At 35.2% G+C, this 10,149-nt stretch overlaps 1 pseudogene; it reads left to right on the top strand.

Moving 5' to 3' along the window:
- Positions 1 to 803: 803 nt before the first annotated feature.
- LOC140919788 (uncharacterized) overlaps positions 804 to 10,149 on the top strand; it is a 16,677-nt pseudogene continuing 7,331 nt past the window's right edge.

The raw sequence follows: 10,149 nt of genomic DNA, 5'->3' as shown, positions 1-10,149 counted from the left end.
TTCTTTTTGTATGTCGTCTTACTTTTATACTCTATCCAAACCTATTTTGGTTGACAAACGACTAAGAATTTAACCCATCAAAATGCCAATTAAACCTTTCCTGAAATTTCTCTAACACCCATCAAACACGAGTATTAATTCTAATAGGCCCCAACCTAACCATATAACCCCTTCCAATTGCCTTAACCCCCCTTAACATCACACACATATCAAATGAACCTTCAATTTCCTGTTTTAAATGCAATCCTGACTTGTGATCATTAAAATCCTAACCATTTTGTTGCTTACATCAATAGTGTTTGTCCGATAACATGAGACATAATATTGTATAATGAATATTGCATCTTCAGTCATTTATAGTTTTAAATATTTTCAGGAGGTGTGTTGGATTTCATATATAAGATATACTTCTCTTATTCTTATAATAAATTTGGATTCTCTGTTGTCCCTGTTTAAAGTTTCTGATGTTTGGCTAAATGAGGTAATTAAGTCTCATGTGTTATGGATAATCTGTATGTTGTGAGGATTGTCACGATATATATAAGTCATCATTATGTATTCATTGTATTATTATTTATATAAAGGATATGATTTGAGTTTGAGCATTGTCACCTTGAGGATATATTATACATTGTAGATAGTTAGTTATTTTGATGAAATTATATATGAGATAAGAAATCTATGTCAAATTCTTTTGACATAGATGTTTCAAAGCATTATCAAATTAACTTTTTATGTAGGAATATGATTCTTAAAATGTGATTAAGATCATTTTACCATTGTATATTTTTTCAGAAGTAGTTATGGATTGCAGTTGGATGAATGATAATCGTTTGAGTGAAGAGTATGAAAAGGGAGTTGAGGAGTTTCTACAATTTGCTTTAAAAAAACTTCCTGAAAGTAAAAAAAGATTTTATTGTCCGTGTGTTATTTGTTTGAATGAAAATACATTATATTTTGAGGAAATACGAAGTCATCTTATTTGTTCTGGAATTGACCTGAATTATATCAGATGGATATGACATGGTGATTCATTAAACATGTCAAATACCTCAGAAAGAGAGGAAGTTAATGTAGATATGAACAATCAACTAGAGGACCTGATACGTGATGTTGGACAAAAGTCCTTTAATCGTGCACATGTAGGTGATAATTTGTGCAGTGACAAAGAAGACACTTTGTATCCCGGATGCACTAACTTCACACGGTTGTCTGCGGTATTGAGACTGTTCAACTTGAAGGCGAGAAATGGATGGACAGATAAAAGCTTCAATGAATTACTTGAATTGTTGAAACAAATGCTCCCAAAAGGTAACACATTGTTGAATCGTAACTATAAGGCAAAGAAGATATTGTGTCCAATGGGCATGGAGTATAGGAAAATACATGCATGCACTAATGACTATTTATTGTATAGAAATGAGTTTGAAGAGTTGAATAAGTGTCTTAGGTGTGGACTGTCACGCTACAAAATGAAGGATAATGATTTCATTTATGAAGAAAGCTCAAATAGGCCTCCTGCGAAGGTGTTATGGTATCTTCCAATAGTTCTAAGGTTCAAATGTTTTTTTGCTATAAATGATGCAAAAAATGCAAGATGGCATGCTGATGAGAGGAAGCGTGGGGGACAACTCTGTCACCTAGCTGATTCTTTGCAATGAAAGAAAATTGATGATTTGTACTTGGAGTTCGGTAATGATCCAAGGAACCGTAGGCTTGGACTTGCTACATATGGAATGAATCTATATGGAAACTTAAGTAGTAACTATAGTTCATGGCACGTTCTACTAGTTATCTATAACCTACCTTCTTGGATTTACATGAAGCGTAAATGCATTATGTTATCTATGATGATTTCAGGTCCAAAACAACATGGAAATGACATAGATGTTTATTTAAGTCCATTGATTTAAGATTTGAGAATGATTTGGAAAGGTGTTGACGTGTTTGATGGGTATTCCCGTGAATATTTTAATATATGTGCAATGCTATTTTACACCATCAATGAATTTCCTGCAAATGGAAACTTGTGTGGTTATAGTGTTAAGGGATATAAAGCATGTCCTATATGTGAAGAAGAAACATGCTACCAATAATTGAAACATGGAAGAAAAAGAGTTTACGTTGGGCATCAGAAATTTCTCAAGTCTAATCATCCATACCGTAAGTTGAGAAAAGCGTTTAATGGACACCAAGAGCATAAAATTTCCCAAAAAGCCTTAATTGGGGAGCAAGTTTATCAACAGGTTAATGATATCAATGTTATCTTTGGAAAGAACCAAAAACAGACATCTGAGAAAAATATATGGAAGAAGAAGTTCGTGTTCTTTGATCTTCCTTATTGGTCTAGTCTAGATGCAAGACATTGTCTTGATGTGATGCATGTGGAGAAAAATGTGTGTGATAGTGTAATTGGAACACTTCTCAACATTCAGAGGAAAACAAAGGATGGCTTAAATTCTCGTCTAGATATGGTTGAGATGGGTATACAAAAACAATTAGCTCCACAGTCAGCAGGTAAACGAACATATTTACCTCCTACTTGTCATACATTGTCAAAAAAGGAGAAGAAATGCTTTTGTGAGTGCTTACGGGGAATAAAAGTGCCACATGGCTACTCCTCAAATGTCAAGAGTCTTGTATCGATGAAAGATTTGAAACTAGTTGGCTTAAAGTCTCACGATTGCCATGAATTGATGCAACAACTACTACCAGTGGCTTTACATGACATATTTCCTAAAAAAGTAAGAGAGATCTTAACTAGATTGTGTTTATTTCAACGCAATTTATAGCAAAGTCGTTGATCCTCAAAAACTAAATGAGTTGGAAAATGTGATGTAGCTAAATATCACTAGAAGGGGGGTTGAATAGGGATTTTGCTGTTTAAAAATAATTTTCAAGAGATTGTAAACTATCCTCTCACTGAGGATGGAATTTTTTCAACCCTTTAGTTTTAACTTAAGCAAAAGAGTAAAAGAAGAATATGAGAGAGACACACACAATTTTATACTGGTTCACCCAAAGATGGCTACGTCCAGTCCTCACACCCTTGTGAGATTTCACTAACTTTCAAACAGATCAACCTCACGCTGAGGATGATTACAAACTGTGTATTCCTTAGCTTCACCAAGCTTACAATCAATTTTCAAATATTTCCAAGTTTCACTCACAAGGAAATTACAAAGTAGTATGAGAGTGATTGATACTTAATACTCTCTCAAAGGATATACAAAGATATAGTGTAGGATCAAAGAAAGTATGAAGTGAGGATGTGAATTGCTCTTGATAGCTTTAAGATGCTTGATCTTTTTATGCAATTGTGTTGTGTGTTTTATGATGAAGAGTTTGCTGCATTTTATAGAGGTCCAAGTTCTTTGATGACCGTTGGAAATCATTTCTCAAAGGATCCAAGGTTTTTCATCATAATTACAGAACTGCCATTCAGCTTGTTAGGCCAGGCAGAACCCATCCTCACGTATGCAGGCCAACTTCCTTGAAACTTGATCTTGAGATTTCTTTGTCTATTCTCTTTTATCAAGAGTGCAAAGCTGTTTCTTTGACCATGTGAGCTGCAACCTTTTCAAAAACTTTAAGGACTAGGTTGATTTCAACTTTTGAGGTGATGTTGACAAGAGAGAGAAAGACATCCTATTACATAGGACTGTCATGCTCAGTCCGAGGAACAGATCTGCTTTCACATGTGATCTTCCATTTTTGGCTTGTTTGAAGTTGCCTTTTGTTAACTTGACTTCTTCATGTATTAAAACCTGCAAGCCCAATAAATGTTCTGATTTTAGCCTTTGCACATGCTTGATGGGTTGCTTTCAACTTAGTTGGTCCATCCTCAGCCTAATCTATCATCCTTTTAGACTTAGATCTAGTTGTTCTTGTCCTTTTCCTTTTGGCCTTCTAACTTCTTTATTTCAAATACTTTTATTTATTCATTCTTTGACTTTATTGTTCATTTCTTTAATGAATAAAAGCATTTGTACTGGTGAGGTCACAACTTGGGCAGATCTGGAGATTTTCCATTTTGCAGCCCATCCTCACGTGGTTCATCTTGATCATATGCCATCCTCACGTGGTTTTCCATCCTCAGGCCAAAATCATATTTTCCTTCTTTTTGCCTTAATGATTAATAACCTATTATCTTATATGAATACACTCAAGAGCACATGTTAGTCATTAACCACAATCATAATCTCTTAAGTAATTTTGTTATCATTAAAATCATTTGAGAGATTTTGTCTCAACAATCTCCCCCTTTTTGATGATGACAAAATTCTTTAGATTATAATTTTAAATAAGACAAAGATAAAATGTTTATGCTCCTCCTCAATCATATGTGTAATACTTTTTAAAACTAAAAATCATTACTCCCCCTAAATGTATGCCAAAGTGTTGAAATAACATGATTTTAACCATTCATAAAACATCATGATAATTAGCTAATAATTTAAAGATTTGTTCAACACATCATAAACATGGGTTCATAAGCAACACAACAATTCAACTTAACAATCATAAGCAACACAATAATTCAAACAGTTTTAACAGCATGAACCCAAAACAACTGGATAAACAAAAAGCTTAATCAACTGGATAAACAAAAAGCATAATCATTCTCCCCCTGAATTTGGCAGCTGCAAAAAGAAACATCAACTTAATTAGTCTGATGAGGATGGTTCATCTGATGAGGATGAAAATAACATGACCCAAATGAAGAGGAGTACCAGTAATCACGTGATGAATAATCATGAGGTCAAGGTCCGTGACTTTCTCAAAACTGCCAGCCCGTGGCGTGATGGAGTGGACACATATATTGTGAAGGATACGACACAAGGGGACGAGGTTGAAGGCTACCAACGGTTTTGGAGGTTTGATGAGTTTGTTTTGAAGCACTGAGGTCCTAGTGATGACACATTGTGAGTATCATGTCTCAGAAAAGCAGTGAGCTCATTCATCACGTATATCAAGTATTTGACATAGTGTGGTGGGATTAATTTCCATATGAAACCCTTTTAGCACCATACTGAAATTGGTCATGCCTTTTGATCCTTTTGAAGCAGCGTAAAAAGCCCTTACTAGACGAGGGTATTGTGGTTCATTGATTTAAAAAAAAGAGGCCCAGTCGAGTTGTTCAAACATTTCTTCAACATTGAACCCTCCTTGTTTGATATCAGCAAGGTCAATGATTTTACCATTGACCACTGACTTGTTTTACCATTTTGAGGTATAGACAAACTCTAATTCGGCCGAATCAAACAATGAAGTGATTTCAGAATTTTTTGTGGATGATGAAGGGGGTTTTGGTGAAGAAGGTTTGGCCTTTTTAGGAGTTGGAGTTTTGGAGTTTGATTTTGCAGGAGGAGGCTGTTGTGCTGGTTCAACAGGGAGAGTGGTCTCTGAATCATCAGAATTGATGACATAGATTGTATTGTCCTGAGGAGGTGCCTTTTTGGATGAAACGGCTTAAGACATGATTCTGGAAGAGCGCCTGGAGGGGGCTGAGGAGGATGAGTTTTTGGAGTAATGGAAGGAGAAGAGCTTTTGGATGGTTGAGATGAAGAGATGGTGTTCATGGAAGTTGCTTCAGATTGAGTTTCCTCATGATAATCTGACTCAGTGCTTGGGTAGACATCTTGGTTCTCTTCTGGTTCTTGGTATGATTTTTTGCGTTTTGCAGTAACTTTGGTTCGAGCCATTGATAGGAAATGGTGTGGGAAGTAACTGCTGGGTGAAGAAAGATTTTCTGAACAAATGGTTGACGAGTGAGAACGATGGAGGATGAGAAACATATAGATGAGGATGGGAGATGAACAAGGAGAACGTGTGAGGAAACGTAGGGAGACAGAAAAATTTAATGCGCCGTTTGCCTAGGAAGCTAGTGAGATGATGGATTGGATAGGCTGAGTCACGTGGCCGTAAATGCATTCATTGCACGACGTGAAACACAGAGGCATGTGCCACGTGTGCTGCCCAATGAGAGAGAAAGTGTGCTACATTTCTCTAGGCTGCCAAGTCAGGGGACGTTTCACTAAACAGGACATTCCGTCCTCTGGTGGTTTTGCTATCCTCTCATGCTTAACTAAAATTGTAAATACTTATTTAAAGGAGCAACATATATTTATTAATAATAAAAATTATAATAATATACTAAAGGGATATAACTAAGATAAATCAATTAATTTTAGACAAATTAAGAATTGAAAGTTCATCCAAGATCTTTTTGAACCTATCCTCTTGGAGAGGTTTGGTAAAAATATCTGCTAATTGATTTTCAGTGTCAATAAAAATCAGTTCTAAATCCCCTTTTTGCACATGATCTCTTATAAAATGATGTTTAATTTCAATGTGCTTAGATCTAGAATGTTGAATGGGATTTTTAGAAAGATTTATTGCACTTGTATTATCACAGATGATGGGAATTTTTGCGTACCTTAGCGAGTAATCCTCAAGCTGATTTTTTATCCAAAGTAGTTGTGAGCAACATTGAGCGGCTGATACATACTCTGCTTCAGTAGTTGAAAGAGCAATGGTACTTTGTTTTTTGCATGACCAACTTATTAGGGATTTACCCAGAAATTGGCAATCACCACTTGTGCTTTTTCTTTCAACTTTGTCTCCCGCGTAGTCGGCATCACAATAAGCTATGAGGTCAAGATTGGAAATTTTCTTGTACCAAATTCCCAGATTTATAGTGCCAACAAGGTATCTAAAAATTCTTTTGACTGCAGTGAGATGGGATTCTATAGGAGATGATTGAAATCTTGCACAAAGACCGACTGCAAAGACTATGTCCGGTCTGCTGGCTGTTAGATACAACAATGATCCTATCATTCCTCTGTACTCCTTTTCAGATATTGGAGTTCCTTCATCATCTTTGTGGAGTATGGAGGATGGGTGCATAGGAGTTCTCATACTCTTGGCTGAACTCATGTTATACTTTTTGAGCAAATCCTTGGTGTATTTTTCTTGTGATATAAAAATACCATCCTCTCGTTGTTTGATTTGTAAACCAAGGAAGAATTTTAATTCCCCCATCATACTCATCTCAAACTCACTTTGCATGAGATTGGAGAAATCTTTACACATCTTTTCATTTGTGGATCCAAAAATTATGTCATCGACATAGATTTGAACAATCAATAAATCCTTCTCGAGAATCTTCTTGAAAAGAGTTGTATCAATCTGTTCTCTAATAAAACCATTTTCTTTTAAAACGAGCTTAACCTCTCATACCAAGCTCTAGGAGCTTGTTTTAAACCATAAAGAGCTTTAGAGAGTTTGAACACATGGTTTGGCCGCTTCTCATCCTCAAACCCAGGAGGTTGACGAACATACACTTCTTCATTTAAGAACCAATTCAAAAAGGCACTTTTCACATCCATTTGAAATACTTTTATACCTTTATGAGTAGCATAAGCTAAGAGGATTCTTATTTCTTCAAGTCTTGCTACGGGTGCAAATGTTTCATCATAATCTATTCCTTCTTGTTGATTGTACCCTTGTGCCACTAGTCTTGCTTTATTTCTAATGACTTCTCCATCCTCATTTAGTTTGTTTCTAAATGTCCATTTAATTCCAATAATAGATTTGTCCAGAGGATGGGGTACAAGATTCCATACCTTGTTTCTTTCAAATTGTGAGAGTTCTTCCATCATAGCTTTAACCCATGATTTGTCACCAATAGCTTGATCAATCGTCTTGGGTTCAACTTGTGATATCATGGCCATGTTGGTAGTATTTTCCCTTAGAGAGTTTCTGGTTCTCACACCATATGCAGTATTTCCAATGACTAGATCTAGAGGATGATGCGTGACTGTTTTCCATCCTCTTGGAAGTTGCTGAGAGGTTAGGTCAGATTCATCCTCTGCATGAGGACCGGGTACTTGAGAGGATGATTTTTCATCTTCTTCATCCTTATCCATTTTCTCTAAACACAAGTCATCAAACTCATCAAAAATAACATGCATGGATTCCTCCACAGTTTGAGTCCTAAGATTATATATTCTATAACCTTTTGACATTGTAGAGTATCCTAGAAAAATTCCTTTATCAGATTTTAGATCAAACTTTCCCAAATTTTCTTTATTATTTAGAATGTAGCAATAACACCCAAATATGTGAAAATAGGAAATATTTGGTTTTCTCCCTTTCCATAATTCATATGGAGTTTTGTTTAAAATTTTTCTAATGGATGCACGATTTGAAACATAACAAGCAATGTTGATGGCTTCGGCCCAAAAATATTTTTCAATGTTGGCTTCATTTAAAATAATTCTAGCCATTTCTTGTAAAGTTCTATTTTTCCTTTCAACAACCCCATTTTGTTGGGGAGTTCTTGGACAAGAAAAGTTGTGAGAAATACCATTTTCTTCACAAAGATTTTTAAAAGATTCATTTTCAAATTCACCTCCATGGTCACTTCTCACCGAGACAATTTTTGAACCTTTTTCATTTTGAATCTTTTTGCAAAAATGGTGGAATGCCTCAAAGGCTTCATCTTTGTGTTTTAAAAATAGAACCCAAGTAAAACGGGAAAAATCATCAACAAGTACAAAGCCATATCTTTTTCCACTAAGACTTGGAGTTTTGATAGGACCAAAGAGATCAATGTGAATGAGTTCAAGAGGATGATTTGTTGAAACAAAGTTTTTAGAGTGAAAACTACTTTTAACTTGTTTTCCTTTCACACAAGCTTCACAAACTTTGTCTTTTTCAAAATTAATTTTTGGAAGACCTTTTACTAATTCTAAATTTGCTAATTTAGAAATAGTGTTTAAGCTTGTGTGACCGGCTCGTTTGTGCCAAATCCATTTATCTTTTTCAATGGAAACAAAACAAGATTCAGTAGGTAAATCATCAAGATAAAGTTCATATAAATTCTTTTTTCTAAAACCGGAAAAGAAAACTCTACCCGAGGATGAGTGTTTAACCTCACATAGAGTTGGCTTAAAAATAACTTCAAAACCACTAATGCTTAGCAAGTTATGTTTCAAGCCATCCACATATTGAACATTTTCAATTTTTGCAGAATTATTCTTACCAATAATACCTGTTCCTTTTATTTGAGCTTTATCATTATTACCAAATGTGACTGATCCTCCATCCTTTATCTCCAAAGACATGAAGCAGTGCTTATCTCCCGTCATATGCCTTGAGCAACCACTGTCCAAGTACCAAGGCTTTCTTTTGTTGATTAGAGGATGAACCTGTTTTAGAGTTTAAAAGAGACTTAGGTACCCATATAGCTTTGGGTCCTTGTTGGTTAGTTTTTCCTCTTTTGAGGATATTCCTTTTATGATGGCAAATAGAATCATGGTGCCCATGTTTACCACAGAATGAGCATGCTGCCTTTTCATTGTTAGCTTTCTTCTTAGCATGACAGATTTTGGAAGTATGCCCAAGTTTTTTGCAAAAGGTGCATTTAGGCCTATCCTCTCGTTTTTTAGGCAAGAAAAAGTTTTCATATAATTTTTGTTTTTGAGAGCTTTTAAAACCAATTCCAGCCTTGTCAAATATTCCAGATTGGGACCCCATTATCTTTTGAAATGTTTCTGTAGATTTGACAAAGTTGGAAATATCATTTTTTAGTTCCATAACCTCAGTTTACAAAATTTCCTTTTCTGTATCCTCGTCAGGAGGATGCGATTCAAGAATTTTTTGTTTCTCAGAATTTTGAAAGTGAGATTGCTGCAACTCTTGAATGATTTTAACATATTCATCATTCTTTTTCTGTAGCTCTTCATTTTGTTTCTTTATCTCAACAAGTTGGGTTTTTTGAAACATGCATTTTTGAGATAAAGTGTATGAGTCATTTAAAAGGCTATCAAATTCAACTTCTAATTTTTCACAATTTGGACATAGATCAGAAATACTTACCTTGTCATTTTCTGATTTTGTCATGAGACATAGGTTGGCCTCTTCTTCCTTTTCTTGCTCCGAGGATGACTCATCACTATCATCCCAAGTGATCATCATGGATTTGTTTTTGTATGGGAATTTTCTAGAGTTCCTTTTGTTGAGAGGACACTCAGTTTTATAGTGTCCCATCTTGTTGCATCCATAACAAGTTATTTGACTCTTGTCAATTTTTTCTTTTTGAGGAGGTCCTCTATTCTGTCCTCTTCTGTTTAACATCCTCTG

This window comes from Cicer arietinum, chromosome 3, assembly GCF_000331145.2.
Source record: "Cicer arietinum cultivar CDC Frontier isolate Library 1 chromosome 3, Cicar.CDCFrontier_v2.0, whole genome shotgun sequence".
NCBI lineage: Eukaryota > Viridiplantae > Streptophyta > Magnoliopsida > Fabales > Fabaceae > Cicer > Cicer arietinum.
This window is presented reverse-complemented; position numbering and strand designations above follow the sequence as displayed.